Raw genomic sequence first — 21,172 nt, 5'->3', positions numbered from 1 at the left:
CCAAAGGACAGGGGCAGGTCGAGGACACGTGATTTCAGTGGGCTTGCTCCCGGGCCATGCCAACTAACGGTTGTGTCTGACGTACCCACCGACCGTTGGCTGTAGGTGTCAGAGGTGACCTGGGAAGAGGAAGACGACCGAGCCAACCAATCGATGACGGCAGGGTTGTCGGTAGAGACACGACCGCTGGATGACACCGGGAGCACTGGCCTCTGGCTGCGACTAGTGCTGCCTCGACCCCTTCCTCTGCTGCCACGCCTGCTCGCTCCTGAAACATTGCCTCCTCTGCCACTCCTCTGCGTGTTGTCTGACATACTCTTTAATTCAACGATTCTGTGTCCCTGAGTAACGATTCTGTGTCCCTGAGTAACGATTCTGTGTCCCTGAGTAACGATTCTGTGTCCCTGAGTAACGATTCTGTGTCCCTCAGTAACGATTCTGTGTCCCTGAGTAACGATTCTGTGTCCCTGAGTAACGATTCTGTGTCCCTCAGTAACGATTCTGTGTCCCTCAGTAACGATTCTGTGTCCCTGAGTAACAATTCTGTGTCCCTGAGTAACAATTCTGTGTCTGTCCCTGAGTAACAATTCTGTGTCTGTCCCTGAGTAACAATTCTGTGTCCCTGAGTAACAATTCTGTGTCCCTGAGTAACAATTCTGTGTCCCTCAGTAACGATTCTGTGTCCCTGAGTAACGATTCTGTGTCCCTGAGTAACGATTCTGTGTCCCTGAGTAACAATTCTGTGTCCCTCAGTAACGATTCTGTGTCCCTGAGTAACGATTCTGTGTCCCTGAGTAACAATTCTGTGTCCCTGAGTAACAATTCTGTGTCCCTGAGTAACAATTCTGTGTCTGTCCCTGAGTAACAATTCTGTGTCCCTGAGTAACGATTCTGTGTCCCTGAGTAACGATTCTGTGTCCCTCAGTAACAATTCTGTGTCCCTGAGTAACAATTCTGTGTCCCTGAGTAACAATTCTGTGTCTGTCCCTGAGTAACAATTCTGTGTCCCGGAGTAACAATTCTGTGTCCCTGAGTAACAATTCTGTGTCCCTGAGTAACAATTCTGTGTCCCTGAGTAACGATTCTGTGTCCCTGAGTAATGATTCTGTGTCCCTCAGTAACAATTCTGTGTCCCTGAGTAATGATTCTGTGTCCCTGAGTAACGATTCTGTGTCCCAGAGTAACGATTCTGTGTCCCTCAGTAACAATTCTGTGTCCCTGAGTAACAATTCTGTGTCTGTCCCTGAGTAACGATTCTGTGTCCCTGAGTAACAATTCTGTGTCCCTGAGTAACAATTCTGTGTCCCTGAGTAACGATTCTGTGTCCCTAAGTAACGATTCTGTGGCCCTAAGTAATGATTCTGTGGCCCTAAAGTCTCTGTGGCCCTAACTCTGTCCCTAATACACAGAGAGGTCTGTCTCTCTTGAATGACCGGAGGCTAATGGAGAATTCTAAGATGGCCGCGATTTATAGCTCCACCATTACACAGTGCTGGCTGGCTGGCTGGCTGCTGATTGGCTAATGCGATCACATGTCATGAATGAATGCATTATGGGTCAGCGCGCCTTGTCTGCGCGCCTTCCCAGAGATCCCCGCTCCGTCGCCACACATGTCGCCGCCATTTTTGGGAAAATTCGATTCGTGCATCCGAAGTTTGCTAATTTTCGGATTCGGCGCGAATCGAATATTTCCTAATCTTCGAAACGAATTCCACTTCGTCATGTTCGATTCGCTCATCTCTAGTCACCATAGTGCAGCTCACAATTTTTTGCAAAGTCTTTTAGTCTGCTCTAATTTTTTCTATTCTTTTCTATTATTTTCTATTCTAATATATTCTGTTCAAATTCATTCTGTTCAAAATTCAAATTTCGGAAGGCGGTTATATTCTATTTTATTCTATTCTATTGTTTTTCTATACTATTTTATTCTTTGATTCTCTTCTCTAATCTTTTCTATTCTTTTCTATTCTTTTAATTGATTTTCTATTCTAATCTATTCTATACTATTCCTTTATTTTCTGTTCTATTTTGCTCTTTTTTACACTAATATTTTCTATTATATTCGTTGATTTCTATTCTAATTTTTTCTATTCTATTCTAATTGATTCTATTCTTTTCTATTCTAGTCTTTGATTTTCTATTCTTGCGCAGGGGCCATGCTAATCCTCTCTGTATCGTTTCGATTTTAGTATATGTCCTGCCGAAGCGAGGGCCTTTGATTTTCTATTCTAATCTTTTCTATTCTATTCTAATGGATTCTATTCTCTTCTATGCCTTTATTTTCCTTTCTATTTTGTCCTGTTTTACTGTAATATTTTCTACTGTATTCTGTTCTATTCTTTTATTTTCCATTCTGTTCTTTTTTCCTCTCTGCTTTTCTGTTCTACTATATTCTTTTATTTTCTATTCTATTTTATTATTTTCTGTTTATTTTCTGTTCTATTTTATTCTATTCTTGTTTTCAAATGTGCTTTGTTTTGTATTGTTTTCGAATTTGAATTTGTTTTCAAAGGTGCTTTCAAATTTGAATCGATTCGAATTTCGGCCTAATTTCATTTTGTTATTTCAGATTCGTTTCAAATTGTTAATTCAGAATTCAGATACATCCAAATCTCCGAATAAGGGAAAATGAGTCTGAATTTCAAATTGGAATGAAATGAACTGCACATGTCTATCTGAGACCACATCATATACAGGAGTCGGTGAGAATGGTTGTTTCTCCACCTGATAGGGGTTGTGCTCCCACTTGGGCTCCAGCTTACTGTCTCTTTCACATTTTGGATTCTTAACAACACCCGGTCTCCTAATTGCAACGGCAGCTGGTCTAGGACACCTTCCTCTGCCAAGTCTTTATGACTGTCCAAAACTATTTGTTTAGCTTTCTTCAATCGGTCCCACTGTTCCTGCACCCACTTTACCGGGCATGCCTTCATAGAGATGCTGACAGCATCTGCAATGAGGAGTGGAAGAGCGGCCTGCCCAGTCTAACCCCAACAAGAAAAGTCCCTGGACTTTCCCTACTCCCCAGAATCTTTCCCTGCTGCTAAGTGCTGTCCCTAACAGGCAAGGAACCTGTCCCTATTCTAGCCACTTGCATAAAATGTGCATCAATTTAGGGGGGCAGGGACTTAAATAATCTCTGCTCTCACCCAAGATGGGGGTCAGGAGAGTTCCAGCATCCAATCAGACAGCTGCTCCTAGGTACCCATAGAGGAGGTAAGTTCCCCAGGACTTCCTTCCCTTGCTGCATTTCTGCTCTGGGTCAATCACCACCTGCAGTGGGGAGTACAGACTGCACCTGCCAACATGCAGCACCATTGCTCTTGTCAGGTTAGTTCAGACCCAGGTCCCTGGCTATCTTGGCTCACTCAGCCTCTTGCTGCAGCACCTCAATGAATGGGCCCACTCTTGTCCTCTAGATACGTTTCTCCCAGCAACTTGGGCTCTCTCATTATTCCTAAAATTTCTTGCTTGTTAATCGCCCCAGCTTTCTCAGTCTCCTTAGACTCTTGCAGCTGTCCAAGTCCTGTGGGCATGGAATCCTCCCAATATGCGGTGCAGTCTCTTGGCAGGAACACACAGCTCTCTCCTGACACACTCTCATGGCCTACAGGTCACCAGCAAGACCCAAACACAACATTGAAGACTTCATCCCACCCAAGACACGTTGAAGCCTTCAAGCTCCAGGCCCTGATCCAGAATAACAAAACCTGGAGAACACTCTGCCCTGATGCCAATCCTGTGTGCATTTTTTCTATACTTACATTGTCCCAATCTATATAGCTAAAGAGATTTAAAATGTCTGGTCCAATCGCTGCACCAGCGCACGAAATCCCGTTTAGGCTTTACAATTCGAAACTGATTGGCCTCATAGCTGAGAAACTCACATGGGACCTTCTATTCATTATCCAAGCCTTCTCAGAACTTTGGAATTGTAGTTCCACCTGTATCCTATTTGGAAGGGAGGGTCTCCTCCTCTGGGTTTCCTTACATTATCAATGATAATTGTACACTGATGTTCTATTTTCAAGTTCGCTGTATCTTACCTTGAAACTCAATAAACTCTTTGTGAGATAAAGAGATTGTGACAATAATAATTTTACAATGTATTTATCAAAATAACTAATAAAAGATGTATGTGGGCTGCATTCAAAGAGGAACCTCCGTCTGAGCTTCTGCATTACAAAACAGAACCTGACTGTTAATATGATTTTGCCAACATTTTTATTAGGACCTGTTGTGATGATAATCAGGTTGTCTCCTCTAATTCCTGTTGTATATTGACATATTTTACTACTGTCCTATTTTGCTTTGTTATCTTGCAAAAAGCATATATATATATATATATATATATATATATATATATATTGCCAGTAACCACAGGTAGGGGAAAGACTAGAGTGTACAAAGTACGCCCAAGGTACTTGAATACCTTTTGTTGAACGTACTATGTATGCCCAAAATCCATGAGCATGTGTGGGAGTGTTGGACCTGGAGAGCCTCCTGAATTCTCCCAGTGAGATCCACCACTGCTCAGGAGTTATAACCAGTTTTGTAACAAGGGAAATTGACAAAAGTCTTGATTCTCTAAAGTATATTGAAAAATTTGCCCACATCCGAAAGCGTAACATGGAAATATTTGGGCAAATAAAAATGTGTTCATCACTACCGCTAAGCATTGCATCAGGCATCACACAGCCCACCTACAGAACCCAAATGGTTTCCAAGGTGGGATTTGTTCCTCAAGTGCTGTCCAGCCTCGGAATCCCATCGAAAAAGCGGCAGGTTTCCAAGGAGCGGCTGAAGGAAAACTGTGCAACTCCAAGCTGTGGTAGCCTCAGAGTGTCTCATCAGCTTCGGCAAAAATTCCGATCAGTGGGGGGTTCTAAGCGGGACATCATACTGAATATCAGCAGGGGGTAAGTACAGAGGTGTCCCACTTTCTCTCTGAAAGTGGAAAATCTTTTTAATCTGCTAGTCAAATCACAACCGCTAAACTATAGACTTATCCTGAGAAGTACAAAAATAGTGAATGTAATGAAATATATAAGGGATTTATCAGGAATTAAACGGTCTACTACATTTATCTGTGCATTCTAGGAATTAAATGGATGAAATACACCAATCAGCCATAACTTCATGACCACTGGCAGGTTAAGTTCGTAACATTGATTATCTTGTTACAATGGCATCTGAAAGTTGGTGGGAAATATTAAGCAGCATGTAAACATGTTGTTCCTGAAGTTGATGTGTTGAAAGCAGAAAAAATGGACATCTCAGTTTGTTGTGAATGGGGCTCTGTAGCCACAGATCAGTCAGGGTGTCCATGCTGACCCGTGTCCACAGTCAAAAGTGCCTACAATCAAGGGCATATTTACCACAAGGTAAACAAGGCATTTGCCTAGGGTGGCACTTTTCAGGGGGGCAGCATTGCCCCCCAGAACAAAGGACAGAATAAGGGACACATGCAGTATGGGGACCAGGTGGGATCCGAGAGAGGCTGTGGGCTGCTTGATGGTGTATACAGAGCCCGACTCTGGTTCCCAAGGATGTCCAGAGCTGTGAAGTTGAGTGTCTCTCTCTCTCGCCGGGGGTGGGGGGAAATGTATGTTAGTGGATGGTTCCCTCAGGTGAGGGGGCAGGGGCATTGTAGGTCAATGTCAGGCTCTCTCCCGGAGGGGGGCATCCAATTTTAGTGTTGCCTAGGGCAGCACAAAACCTAAATACACTACTGCCTACAAATGGCCGCTGAGCATCAGAACTGGACCACGGAGCAATGGAAGAAGATGGGCTGGTCTGATGAATCACGTTTTCTTTTACATCATGGCTGGGTTTGTGTGTATTGCTTACCTGGTGAAGAGATGGCACAAAGATGCACTATATTTAGAAGACAACCCGGCAAAGGGAAACCTTGGGTCCTGCCATTCATGTGGATTTACTTTGACACCTACCTAAACATTGTTGCTGACCACGTACACCCCTTCATGGAAACGGTATTCTCTGATGGCAGCGACTTCATTCAGTAAGATAATGCACCCTGCAAAAATGGCTCAAGAATGGTTTGAAGAACACAACAATGAGTTGGCCTCCAAATTCTCCAGATCTCAATCTAATCAAGCATCTGTGGTCTGTGCTGGAAAAACAAGTCCAATCCATGAAGGCCCCATCTTGAAACTTACAGGACTTAAAGGATCTTCTACTAATGGCTAGATGAACACTAGTTTTCTGGTTGTTCTCAATCTCAATACTTTCAGTCACAAGCCAGGAACAAGCATGAAGATAGGTAAAGTCAGGAGGAGGTCAAGGCCCCTAATATGTACACTTGTACCATGTTAGTGAATGGGAAACTGCTGATGCTAGTAGTTTATCTGACAGCTAAATAATTAAAGCATGTCTGAGATTTAGCTTTGGATAGGAAAAGGTTAAAATCCCTAGCAGGTTTTTTTTCTTCTGTCTGTGCACCACCAAGAAGATTTCTTTTAAGTTCCTGTCTTGGAGATACAACAGCATGTAGGAGGAAATCACCTCTTAGACAGGTATCATTGGAACCTCACTTTTTCACCTGGTGACAATAGTCATAAGGTTATTCAGAGCTCCAGTCTTTAGTCCAGATACAGCCTACATATGCAGCCATTTATCCAACTACCCATCCAGAACCGCTGGTCTATATCCTGAATACAGCCTCAATATAAAGCCTGGCACACTCACAAGTTCCATTCTCCAGTGCCAGATCTCTTCTGTGGGCAGCCATTGACTTCAAGGTTCTGCATCCATGACAGCCAATTATGGAAGGAACGCTGTCTTAAAGGGCAAGCTGAAGTGCGGCTTGACATCCAAGCAGTGTGTCCACATGCTAGTAGCTGGAGCCTACAGTGCCTCTTTAGCCTCCAGTAATCTCCAACCTGTACCCTGCTCAAGTGGTCCCAAACACTCTAGCCTGTATCCTGCTCCAGTGGCTCTGAACATTCCAGGCTGTATCCTGCTCCATTGACTCTGAATACTCCAGCCTGTGTCATGCTTCAGTGACCCTGCCCACACCAGCCTGTCAAACACAGCGAATACTTTACTCCTGCGCTGGGGATGGACTCAGCAGAGGCTAGAATGACAATGTGAATGTTCTGGAATATGCACTGCTTGCTGCCCTTAACGGACCTTGGTAGTCACTAAATGCAAATGAAAAAACAAAAAGAGGGTGCACCGACCTACTGCATTATCGTTTAAAAATATTTATTGAAAGAATAAAAAAGTAGGTATCATACTCATAGTGGACATATAAAACATAGGCATTCAATCCATATAGCATCTGAGTCCACAACGATGGAACCCTGGATGACCAACTCGCTGACGCGTTTTGAGGACTCAGCCTCTTCCTCAGAGCCAACACTCTAAGAGTCTGCACTTCTCTTATATATGCTAAGTAACCCAGTGAGCTCCCATTGGCTTTAGGTGGAGCGCAGGGACTTACGCCCCCTCCAGGCTAGTGCACATAGTCCCGCTTCTGCACTAGGCCGCTGCGCCCTCTTTTTGTTTTTTCATTTCCACACCAGCCTGTATCTTAGCCTGGACCCATGCAGTCTGACCTATATCCAAGCCCAGTGTCCCTGTGTGACTTCACCAGCTGCAAGAGACTATTACAGTATATCAGCACTTAGTCTGAGGTAGTTGTTTGCTCGACTGAGTCAGGGGGCTGCAACAGTTGACCTCTGAGTAGCAAAACTCCTCATTCCTTGCAGGTTGGTATGATGAAAACCAGGTGACTTCTGAGACCCACGCCTCAGTTCTTTTAACTGCTCTCAACTTAAGGACTCAGAAAATGTGGGCACAATGAGTTCTCATCCTTCAGTAGGACTGGATATCTTGCCTCTCTTAAACTACTGTCCCTCTGGAACCCACAAAATACTCCTCTCAATGCCATTGCCTAATCTCAACTATTATTGTCAAATCCTGGTTAACTCGTCTGCCCCTAGTAGGAAGGGACTCCCCCCATAACATATCCTTTTATCTATGACAGGGCTTTTTGTCCAATTGTACATCCAGAGCCATTGGTTTATAGCATAGGCACAGTCTACATATGGAGCCATGTACCCAGCTGTCCACCTGGAGATGCTGGTTTATACCTCAGAAAAGCCTACATATAACATCATTTAGCAAACTGCCTATCTAGAACCACTGGTTTATAGCATAGACACAGCCTACATATATTATTATTATTATTATACAGTATTTATAAAGCGCCAATAGTTCACTCAGCGCTGTACATTACAAAGGGGGACAGAACATGTGACAGAACAATACCAATACAATGCAAAACATGAGGGGATTGAGGGCCCTGCTCCTTGGAGCTTACAATCTAGGAGGGAGGGGGTGGTGGCACAGGAGGAGATAGCTGTGGGGGATGGAGTGGTAGGAAGAGTGGAGGAAGTCGGCAAGTTTGCAGGGGGTGGGGTAGGCTTCCCTGAAGAGATGGGTTTTCAGGGTGCAAATATATAGAGACATTTATCTAGCTGTACATCCAGAATCTCTGGTCTGTAGCATAGATACATTCTAAATATAGAGCCATATACCCAACTGTCCATCTAGAGGTGCTGGTTTATAGCCCAGATAAGCCTAAATATAAAGTAATTTACCCAACTTTCCATCCAGAATTGCTGGTTTATAGCATTGTTGTAGCCTACATATAAAACTATAATTTATCCAGTTGTACCTCAAGAGCCACTGGTTTATACCTTGGATAAAGCCTACACATGGAGCCATTTACCCAACTGTCCATCCAGAACTGTTGATTTATAGCCTAGATACTGTCTACATAAAGAACCATTTATCCAGTTGTACATTCAGAACCTATGGTGTATAAGCTGCATACTGCCTGCAAATGGAGCCATTTACTCAACTGTCCATCCAGAACCTCTGGCTTATAGCCCAGATATAGCCTAAATATACAGCTATTCAATTTACACTGAACTGTTTCAGCTTGATAGCTACATCAGTCAACTTAAAACTACAGCTTCAAAAAAGTAAGGTTTTGGAAGCAACAACACAAGAAAACCATTCAGGCAGACATCCAAACCTAAAATACATAATTCAATTTCATCGTAAAATAAAAAAAAAAGAGGCTTCTTGTCCTATTTTAGGATCATGGGTGGTCACAACTGGATGACTATGGAGCAAATGTCCTGATGTGGGAGGAACCTATATAGGAAAGTCTAGCTTAGTAGTTATTTATGGAGCATCCAAGAGGCGCTAATCAAGTTGTCTGTAGGGCCGGACTCTCCTCACTCTCAAAGCCTGCTGATCTGGCACATAATTTCACAATTTGTATTGACTTTCAAGGAGCTATTTAAAGATCGACGTTGCCGTCTCACATGTGGGGCTCCTAACGCTTCACATCAAAGCTCGACAAGGTTGTACCTCCTGTCGGAAAGACATAGAACAATGAATTTCTCTCCGCCGAGCCCATACCACTTACATTTCAAAAAACCGTCAGCACACCGAACGTGAAACTTTTGTTCAAATTTCAAGGATTTTGATAGCCCAAGTGAATAGACGCAGCTTATTGATTTTCTTGTACAATGACTCCGGGATAACCTATTTTCTCATTTATTTTTAACGACCGCTCATGAGACTTTACAGCGCTCTGAAAAATCAAAATCCCTGTTTGACCCTGAAAATTGTAATTCTGCTCCAGATCACCATTCCTGAATATTAGTCGTCACTAAACTGGTTAAATAAAATATGCCCAAATCACCGGCTCCCACAGGTTATCCCTGCAATTCTAATGATGGCGCTCTTCGGGCTCTTCCAGGCGAGGGAGGAAAATCTTCCTCGATGCCCATTATACCAAACGTGCCAGAACAGCTTGTTAGCTAGATGGAGGCTTGTGGAGGAAGCTTCCATCAAGGTGCCATTTATTGCAATTACTATGAAAAGATTTTTTCTAAAGTTGAACCCTGATCAAATATATATATATATATACACACTGCTCACAAAAATTAAAGGAACACTTTGAAAATACATCGGATCTCAATGGGGAAAAATCTCCTGCTGGATATCTATACTGATATGCACTGGGTTCAAAGACACCACGAAAATCAAAGTGAAAAAATGATGCAGCAGGCTAGTCCATTTTGCTGAAATTTCATTGCAGCAACTCAGAATGGTCCTCAGTAGTCTGTATGGTCCCCACGTGCTTATATGCATGCCTGACAATGTCGGGGCATGCTCCTAATGAGAGGACGGATGGTGTCCTGGGCAGGGGCGGACTGACAACTCATGGGGCTCCCGGGCAATAGGGGATCATGGGGCCCCTGTGTCCTTGCCCAAACTCAAAAAAGCCTATGAAAAAGGTACCAGGGGCATCTCATGGGGCCCCATACTGACCCCGGGCCCTCGGGCAGTGCCCGAGTTTCCAAATGGTCAGTCCGCCCCTGGTCCTGGGGTATTTCCTCCCAGATCTGGACCAGGGCATCACTGAGCTCCTAGACAGTCTGAGGTGCAACCTGGCAGCGTCAGATTGACCAAAACATGATATCCCAGAGGCGTTCTATTGGATTTAGGTCAGGCGAGTGTGGGGGCCATTCAATGGTATCAATTTCTTCAGCCTTCAGGAACTGACTGCATGCTCTCATCACATAAGGCTGGGCAATGTCGTGCACCAGGAGGAACCCAGGACCCACTGCACCAGTGTAGGGTCTGACAATGGGTCCAAGGATTTCATCACAATATGTGAAAAGCACAGGGCACCAGTGGTGAACCTGCCAATTCTGGTGTTCAGTGGCAAATGCCAGTCGAGCTCTATGGTGCCGGGCAGTGAGCACAGGGCCCACTGGATGACGTCAGACCCTGAGGCCAGCCTCATAAAATCTGTTTCTGATTGTTTGGTCAGAGACATTCACACCAGTGGCCTGCTGGAGGTCATTTTGTAGGGCTCTGGCAGTGCTCACCCTGTTTCTCCTTGCACAAAGGAGCAGATACCGGTCCTGCTGATGGGTTAAGGACCTTCTACGGTCCTGTCCATCTCTCCTAGAGTAACTGCCTGTCTCCAGGAATCTCCTCCATACTCTTGAGACTGTGCTGGAAGATACAGCAAACCTTCTGGCAATGGTACGTATTGAGGTGCCATCCTGGAGGAGTTGGCCTTCCTGTGCAACCACTGTAGGGTCCAGGTATCGCCTCATGCTACCAGTAGTGACACTGACCCTAGCCAAATGCAAAACTAGTGAAAAACAGTCAGAAAACATGAATAGGGAAAAAAATGTCAGTGACCTCCAGCTGTATAACCATTCCTGTTTTGGGGGTCGTCTCCTTGTTGACCATCTAGTGCGCTTGTTAATTTCATTACACCAAAGCAGCTGAAACTGATTACCAACCCCCTCTGCTACTTAACTGACCAGATCAATATCCCGGGAGTTTCATTGACTTTATGCTAGACTCTGATTACAAAGTGTTCCTTTCATTTTTTTGAGCAGTATATATATATACAGTGGGTATAAAAAGTCTACACACCCCTGTTAAAATGTCAGGTTTCTGTGATGTAAAAAAATGAGACAAAAATAAATCATATTAGAACTTTTTCCACCTTTAATGTAACCTATAAACTGTACAACTCAGTTGAACAACAAACTGAAATCTTTTAGATGGAGGGAAGTAAACATAAAAAACTAAAATAATATGGTTGCATAAGTGTGCACACCCTTAAACTAATACTTTGTTGAAGCCCCTTTTGATTTGATTCCAGCACTCAGTCTTTTTGTGTCTGAGTCTATCAGCATGGCACATCTTGACTTGGCAATATTTGCCCACTCTTCTTTGCAAAAACACTCCAAATCTGTCAGGTTGTGAGGGCATCTCCTGTGCGCAGCCCTCTTCAGATCACCCCACAGATTTTCGATTGGATTCAGGTCTGGGCTCTGGCTGGGCCATTCCAAAACTTGAATCTTCATCTGGTGAAGCCATTCATTTGTTGATTTGGATGTATGCTTTGGGTTGTTGTCATGCTGAAAGAAGGAAGTCCCTCTTCATGTTCAGCTTTCTAGCAGAAGCCTGAAGGTTTTGTGCCAATATTGACTGGTATTTGGAACTGTTCATAATCCCCTCTACCTTGACTAAGGCCCCAGTTCCAGTTGAAAAAAAAAGCCCCAAATTATGATGCTACCACCACCATGCTTCACTGTGGGTATGGTGTTCTTTTGGTGATGTGCAGTGTTGTTTTTGCACCAAACATATCTTCTGGAATTATGGTCAAAAAGTTGAACCTTGGTTTCATCAGACCATAACACATTTTCCCACATGCTTTTGGGAGACTTCAGATGTGTTTTTGCTAAATTTAGCTGGGCTTGGATGTTTTTCTTCGTAAGAAAAGGCTTCCGTCTTGCCACTCTACCCCATAGCCCAGACATATGAAGGATACGGGAGATTGTTGTCACATGTACCACACAGCCAGTGCTTGCCAGATATTCCTGCAGCTCCATTAATGTTGCTGTAGGCCTCTTGGCAGCCTCCCAGACCAGTTTTCTTCTTGTCTTTTCATCCATTTTGGAGGGACGTCCAGTTCTTAGTAATGTTACTGTTGTGCCATATTTTCTCCACTTGATGATGACGGTCTTCACTGTGTTCCATGGTATATATAATGCCTTGGAAATTCTTTTGTACCCTTCTCCTGACTGATACCTTTTAACAATGACATCCCTCTGAGGCTTTGGAAGCTCTCTGCAGACCATGGCTTTTGCTGTAGGATGCGACTAAGAAAATGTCAGGAAAGACCTACTAGAACAGCTGAACTTTATTTAGGGTTAATCAGAGGCACTTTAAATGATGGCAGGTGTGTACTGACTCCTACTTAACATGATTTTGAATGTGAATCTGAACACAGCTACATCCACAGTTATAAGAGGGTGTGCACAGTTATGCAACCACATTATTTTAGTTGTTTTTGTTTACCCCCCCTAAAAGATTTCAGTTTGTTTTTAAACTGAGTTGTACAGTTTATAGGTCACATTAAAGGTGGAAAAAGTTCTGAAATTATTTATCTGTTCCTCATTTTATTTATATATATATATACTGTATATATATATATATATATATAGTATCTTTAACCCCAAATGGTCTTTCAGTTTTTTTTTTTTAAAAAAAGATAAATATAATAATAAATGCATCAAAACGAAAGGTGTGCAATGTTTTACAAAGCAGAAAGTAGACACAATCTAAATAGAAAAAGCCTGTCCCCTGCCAGCATGCTTTTAAGGACCTGGTTCACCTGCTGGTGTCACTGTATCCCAGAGAGGATACAATGGAGTTCCAATGTCCACCAGCTGATGTCTCCCATAAGCCTGCAGATCTCAATGATCAGTTTACGCCTGATGTTGGCTACTGTGAGGGTATTTAGTCCCTCCTCTATTAGTACCTCTCGCTTCAGTGTTTGCTCTGCTAGCCAGATACTATTTGCTCTTTATCCTGACCCTGCTACTGATCTTGCTCTTGCCCTATATCCTGTACCCTGCTGCCTTGTATCTGGTCTCTTTGTTCCTGACTCCCTGTCCTGGTGCCCCCCCACCCCCCTCCTCCTTGCATCACAGGTATTAGTCTGCTTATCCGTGTTGTTTGTTTGTTTGTTAGGCTGCTTGTTAGTTAGGTTGCTAGTTAGGTATTTTGTTACATGGTTGTGGTTCACTTCATGTTTGCTGTGTTTCCTGGTTTCTGGAGTTTGGCTGCCTTTTGTTTTACTATTGATAAACTTACTTTACTACATATAGTCTGGTCTCAGTTTCCTAAGTGTACCTACACAGATCTGGCCAATCCTTGCTACTAATCCCTGACAATGCTGTAGAGAAGGATCCCGTGTGAAAGCAGTGGTCTCTCTGCAGAGATCCGACTCACTCTGTGTTGAGTCAGATCTAAAGCTTTCCAATTAACAAAGCTCATGCTCCATCCTGGTTGGAGAGTCTTAGTTCTAACAGACCTTTGTAGCACAACCATTTAGAGATCAATGATCCTTCTCTGCAGCATGCTGGCAGGGCATTGGCTATTTTACTTAGGCTGTGGCTGCTTTTATAAGATATAAAACCTTCCCGACTTCAGATCAGAGGAGCAATAGACAATGCAAAGCTGAGAAAAGTGCTAGTTGCTTACTCCTAACCCCTGCATTCTGCATTACCTTTGAAGACTGTATTACTTTTGACCCTTGCAGTCTAAGCTACTTATTTCTGACCCCTGCACTCTGTGTCATTCCATCCTGACCCCTGCACTCTGTGTCATTCCATCCTGACCCCTGCATCATTCAATCCTGACCCCTGCAGTCTCAGTTGCTTGCTTCTGATCTCTGCACTCTGTGTCATTCCATCCTGACCCCTGCATCATTCAATCTTGACCCCTGCAGTCTCAGTTGCTTACTTCTGACCCCTGCACTCTATGCTACCCTTTTTGACCCCTGCACCCTGACTTACAAACTCCTGACCCTGGGCTCTGCATTATGAGGTATTTACTCCCGCACTCTGTGTTACTCACTCATGACCTCTGAACACTGCCTTACTTCTGAGCTCTAGGTTACATAGGCCTGACCCCTGCACTATGCAGTACCCCTACCTCTGCACTCTGCGATATGTACTCTTGACTTCTGAGTTACTCTGGACCCCTGCATTCTGTGTTACTCGCTCATGACCCCTGCACTCTGCATTGCTTACTATTGCTTTCTGGGTCACGTACTCCTGATCTCTGAAATCTGTGTTATATACTGCTAAATTCTGAGTTGCTTAATCCTAACTTCTGCACTTTGCTTAACATACTACTGACTTTTGAACTTTACATTGCTTACTTTTGACCTCTAAACTCTGAGTTTTTTGCTACTGACCTCTGAACTCTGCTTTACCTTCTTCTGTCCCCGGAACTCAGTCTTATATACCACTGACTTCTAAACTCTGTGTTACTTGCAACTCACCACTGAACTTTGCGTTACTCACTCCTGACCCCTGCACTCTGTTACTTACTCCTGACCTCTGAACTCAGGATTTCTTACTCCTGACCCCTGCACTCTGTTACTTACTCCTGACCTCTGAACTCTGCATTTATTACTCCTGATCTTTGCATTACTTACCCCTGACTCCTGCACTTTGTGTTATTCCCTCATGAACCCTTCTGCACAGCAGAGAAATACACAGCAACACGTTTCCCTAGTAAAACACACACAGCACATGGTGTAAAACAGCACACAGTTAACCCTTTGATTGCCCCAGATGTTAACCCCTTCCTACCCAGTGCAATTAGTACAGTGTCAGCGCTTTTTATTAGCACTGATCACTGTATTGGTGTCACTGGGGATGTCAGCGGTAGTTAGTCAGTTCCTCCCCCCCCACCCCAGTGTCAGAATGCCTGCCGCAGTCCCATTATAAGTCTCTGATTGTTGTCATTACTGGTATAAATAAATAAATAAAAAGTCCAGTATCTATACGGCCATTTGTAGACGCTATAACTTTCACGTAAACCAATTAATTTACATGTATTGGGATTTTTGTTTAGCAAAGACACGGAGCAGAATACATTTGACCCGAATTTATGATGAAATAAAATTTTTTATAGCATAAAGTCAAAAATATAGTTTTGTTCTCAAAAATGTCGGTATTTTTTATAGCACAAAAATTAAAAAACGCAGAGGCAATCAAATATCAATTAATTGTCAGTTAATGTATTTTATCGCCGTATTGCAAAAATTGGCCTGGTCAGGAAGGGGGGTAAATCCTCAGGAGGGAAGGGGTTAATTATAATTGTTTTTGCATATTAAAACTTTCTGTAAACCAAAATATAAGGATGTTGTTGTAATTTTCTTACGCAGATTGAAAAATAAAAAAAATCTAATCTGTGACCTATTGATTTGTGTAATGCCTTAGCCCTGGTTCACTCTGCTGCGATTTCTGGTGCAACTTGCTGCAACCTGCAGCACAGAAAGTCGCAAGACAAGTAAAACACAATAATATCAGGGCAGGGGCGGACTGACCATTTGGAAACTTGGGCACTGCCCGAGGGCCCAGGGTCAGTAAGGGGGACAAATGAGATGCCCCTGGTACCTTTTTCATAGGCTTTTTTGAGTTTGGGCAAGGACACAGGGGCCCCATGATCCCCTTTTGTCCAGGGGCCCTATGAGTTGTCAGTCCACCCCTGTTTCAGGGGGTGCCATTTAGATCACAGCAGGGGTGGACTGACAACTCATGGGGCCCCCGGGCAATAGGGGATCAGGGGCCCCTGTGTCCTTGCCCAAACTCAAAAAAGCCTATGAAAAAGGTACCAGGGGCATCTCATGGGGCCCCCTACTGACCCCGGGCCCTCGGGCAGTGCCCGAGTTTCCAAATGGTCAGTCTGCCCCTGGGTCACAGTGACAATACAAATAGTTCCCGCACTACTTTTCTGTGTGTTTGGTGGGACATGAGTGCCATAGACTGCAATGTTAAAATCACAAAAGTAGCAAAGTAGTTGTATCTTGTCTTATCGCTGCAACTTCAGAGGGTTTTTAATCCAAAGTCCCAAAACATCAAACTCGCATTCAAGTCACAAAGTCGCAATGCAAAGTCACATTGGTGGTCGCATGACTGTGGGGTCGCAGCAGTGTGAACCGAGCCTTACATACATGACTTACAGTGAAAATAGATGTTGGTTTGTCAACCTCCAGAGGAAGGAAAAGTAAAGGCAAAATACATCACCACAAAAAAAAAACAAATTTCTGCAACAATTATGTGTATCAAAATATTCCTATACTGTGTCCTAATAACTATCACTATGTATCCTTAGTTGAGAGACAACTAAGTATTTTTATATTCCCAATAATCAGGCCACCCAAATGTGATATTTACTTATAGGTGGAGTCTGGTGAGCTTAGTCACCCCGGGCTTCCTATACCTGCATCTTGTATATTCCAACAATGCGATCTCTCTGCCTAAATTCTCAGCTCTGGTCTTATCCACATTGGAGTTCTGGGTGTTCCCAACCACTTGTGTGCTCCAATTCCTCCTGGCACATGTTCTCTAACATAAAACAAACATGAATTCAGCAGGGATGGTGGAAGATCACCATAACGGGCACAGCTGTCACACAGACCTGAGAACTCAGCACAAGGATGATGGGAACCCCTCATCATTTTCACAGCTGGAGTGTAGACCCAAGAACTCAGCACAGGGATGGTGGGAACCCCTCATCATTTTCACAGCTGGAGTGTAGACCCAAGAAGTCAGCATAGGAATGGTGGGAACCCCTCATAATTGGCACAGCAGGTGTGTAGACCCAAGAACTCAGCACAGGGGTGGTGGGAACCCCTCATAATTGGCACAGCAGGTGTGTAGACCCAAGAACTCAGCAAAGGGATGGTGGGAACCCCTCATAATTGGCACATCAGGTGTGTAGACCCGGGAACTCAGCACAGGGATGGTAGGAACTCCTCATAATTTTCATAGCAGGAGTGTAGACCCAAGAACTCAGCACAGGGATGGTGGGAACCTCTCATAATTGGCACAGAAGGTGTGTAGACCCAAGAACTCAGCACTGGGATGGTGGGAACACCTCATAATTGGCACAGAAGGTGTGTAGACCCAAGAACTCAGCACAGGGTTGGTAGAAACCCCTCATAATTGGCACAGCGGGAATGGAGATCGAAGAACTTAGCACAAGAATTGTGGGAACCCCTCATAATGAGCACAGCAGGAGTGTAGACCCAAGAACTTAGCAAAGGGATGGTGGAAACCCTTCATAATGGGCACAGTAGGTGTGTAGACCCAAGATCTCAGCACAGGGATGGTGGGAACCACTCATAATTGGCACAGCAGGAGTGTAGATCCAAGAACTCAGCACAAGAATGGTGGAAACCCCTCATAATGGGCACAGCAGGAGTGTAGACCCAGTACCTCAGCACAGGGATGGTGGAAACCCTTCATAATGGGCACAGCAGGAATGTAGATCCAAGAACTCAGCACAGGAATGGTGTCCCCTTATAATGGGCACAGAAGGTGTGTAGACCCAGGAACTAAGCAAAGGGATAGTGGGAACCCATTGCAGTAGGTAGAGAAGGAGTGTAGACCCCAAAACTCAGCGCATGGATAGTGGGAACCCCTCATAATAGGTACAGCAGGTGTGTAGACTCTGGAACACCAACAGACCACCAATAGCGTTCTTAAGAGATAGAATAGACTGCCAGAATCCACCAAAATATCAGTCTTGGCTGGGCTCACCCTGAGCTTTTACTGTAAAGACCCCCTTCCTTAACTAATACTTAAATCTTCCTTGCTTTGTAGAGCCTGTGGAATAAAACATTCGTCTGCAAAATCCTTACACTGCTTTTCTGCTTTCCTTCCCCGGATTTGTATCCGCGATGTTGATTCTCCTTTAAACATCTCCATGATATACTCATGAAGTTTTCCTCTCTGGTAGTTCTGCGCTGTTTAAGTCAGAATTATGCATGGATTTCCTCAATGACCCACATATAAAACCCTTAATGCATAATCAATCAGTGCAAACTTCTTGTAGTCTTACAAAACTCTTCTTAATACATCGCTTCTTGTCTGGATCTTGTTCTCCGGTATGATTCCTGAAGGCCCACAATTCCCTCTAGGCGATGAAGACAAGGTGCCGAGGGAGCACGGGCGACACCGCCCAACCAAACAATCGTTTTCCAGCAACATATAGAGTTTAAAATAATCATGAAGCAGAAAAGTGCTTCCAGGTTTACAATCAGCGTGTGACGTATCTTCTACCGACTAATGGTGGGATTTTCTATGTGCTACACACAGAACATAGAGGTCCACTTACAGCATGAGATATAAGAGGTCCTCCTGTCATCAGTACAAATCACAGAAAACAGTCACAGCAGTCTCTGCACCAGAGGAGCTTACACTCTAATGTCCCATCATTCACACAGTATTATTATTAGTATACATTAATATATCTGACATATTCCGGAGTGTTGTATAGAGAACACTGAGCCAGTCACATCAGTGTCTGTACCAGAGGAGCTTACACTCTAATGTCCCATCATTCACACAGTATTATTATTAGTATACATTAATATATCTGACATATTCCGGAGTGTTGTATAGAGAACACTGAGCCATTCACATCAGTCTCTGCACCAGACGAGCTTACACTCTAATGTCCCACCTCAGTCGCAAACTATTATTATTATAACAGGTATAAATAAACAGCGCACACATAGACCTCTACATACAATTAATATATAAAGTGCATAATAAATCATGTTAATAGTGAATGTCCACCAAAATAAACACCAAAAAGTTCGTGAAATATGAACAATTCGTGTAAAATATAAAATTCAAAAAATTCTTCAGATGCAGAGAGACTTCCACCTTCTACCCGTGCAAACCAACATCAAATACACTCACCAGATTTTGGTGAATAAGACGCCTTTTAGGGATTTAAAGGGATCCTAAACCCTCTTTAGTGTCCACTCTGTAGGATTCCTCACCATCAGAATAGGCTCCACCGTTCAACCAGGAGGAAAAAAACTCAAATAGTGTAATATTGCCAATTGATAGTATTAATAAAATCAAAGATTAAGGCCACTCACATTTCAGCCACTTTAATTAGGCACATTTATTAAAACAACCTCTTCCAGATGGACAATGAGTAATATACAGCCTCCTCAGGAATCTCACATCACAGCTCCAGGATACAGCAGAAGATCCACAGAGAAACCCATACACAGATCCCAAAGATGGCCGCTGGAACGCACCGCTCGGCGTGTGCTCCACTCACCGGAAGTGACGTCAGACGTATGAGGTATAGACAGGAAATGCGTCAACGCGTTTCGCCCCTCCCATCGGGCGTTCTCCGGTGAGTGGAGCGCACGCCGAGCGGTGCGTTCCAGCGGCCATCTTTGGGATCTGTGTATGGGTTTCTCTGTGGATCGTCTGCTGTATCCTGGAGCTGTGATGTGAGATTCCTGAGGAGGCTGTATATTACTCATTGTCCATCTGGAAGAGGTTGTTTTAATAAATGTGCCTAATTAAAGTGGCTGAAATGTGAGTGGCCTTAATCTTTGATTTTATTAATACTATCAATTGGCATTATTACACTATTTGAGTTTTTTTCCTCCTGGTTGAACGGTGGAGCCTATTCTGATGGTGAGGAATCCTATAGAGTGGACACTAAAGAGGGTTTAGGATCCCTTAAAGGCGTCCCATTCACCAAAATCTGGTGAGTGTATTTGATGTTGGTTTGCACGGGTGGAAGGTGGAAGTCTCTCTGCATCCGCAGAATTTTTTGAATTTTATATTTTACATGAATTGTTCATATTTCACAAACTTTTTGGTGTTTATTTTGGTGGACATTCACTATTAACATGATTTATGATATATTTAGGAATAATATACACTTTATATATTAATTGTATGTAGAGGTCTATGTTTGCGCTGTTTATTTATACCTGTTATTATTTGTGTTTTTTCACAGTGCGCAGCAGTGTAGATCCTGTAGTAGTTTTCTTTGGCGCAGGAATAATTTTTATTTTTATTATTATTATACATTTATATATCTCTGATATATTCCGTAGTGCTGTACAGAGAACACTGAGCCATTCACATCAGTCTCTGTACCAGAGGAGCTTTCACTCTACCATCCCTACCACAGTCACACACTATTATTATACATTTATATAGCTCTGACATATACCATAGTGTTGTACAGAGAACACTGAGCCATTCACATCAGTCTCTGTACCAGAGGAGCTTTCACTCTACCATCCCTACCACAGTCACACACTATTATTATTATACATTTATATAGCTCTGACATATTCCGTAGTGCTGTACAGAGAACACTGAGCCACTCACATCAATCTCTGCACCAGAGGAGCTTACATTCTAATGTCCCACCTCAGTCAGATTATTATTAGTATACATTAATATATCTTTGACATATTCCGTAGCAGGGGCGGACTAACAACTCATGGGGCCCCTGGGCAATAGGGGATCATGGGGCCCCTGTGTCCTTGCCCACACTCAAAGCACACCCAAAAAAAGCCTATAAAAAGGTACCAGGAGCATCTCATGGGGCCCCCTACTGACTCCAGACCCTCAGGCAGTGCCCGAGTGCTCGAATGGTCAGTCTGCCCCTGTTCCATAGTGTTGTACAGAGAGCACTGAGCCATTCACATCAGTCTCTGTACCAGAGGATCTTACACTCTACC

The 21,172-nt window shown here is 43.6% G+C and overlaps 1 non-coding gene across 1 annotated transcript; it reads right to left on the bottom strand.

The window, feature by feature from the left end:
- Positions 1 to 2,105: 2,105 nt before the first annotated feature.
- On the bottom strand, positions 2,106 to 2,213 carry LOC149446093 (U6 spliceosomal RNA). The gene has a single exon (XR_016306270.1). It is a non-coding gene; the product is annotated as a U6 spliceosomal RNA (small nuclear RNA).
- Positions 2,214 to 21,172: the final 18,959 nt, after the last annotated feature.

This window comes from Staurois parvus, unplaced genomic scaffold (genome assembly GCF_062004578.1).
Source record: "Staurois parvus isolate SC_StPar_1 unplaced genomic scaffold, SC_StPar_1.0 ptg000697l, whole genome shotgun sequence".
In the NCBI taxonomy this organism is placed as follows: domain Eukaryota; kingdom Metazoa; phylum Chordata; class Amphibia; order Anura; family Ranidae; genus Staurois; species Staurois parvus.
The sequence above is the reverse complement of the archived record's forward strand: the minus strand, read 5'-3'. Positions and strand labels throughout refer to the sequence as shown.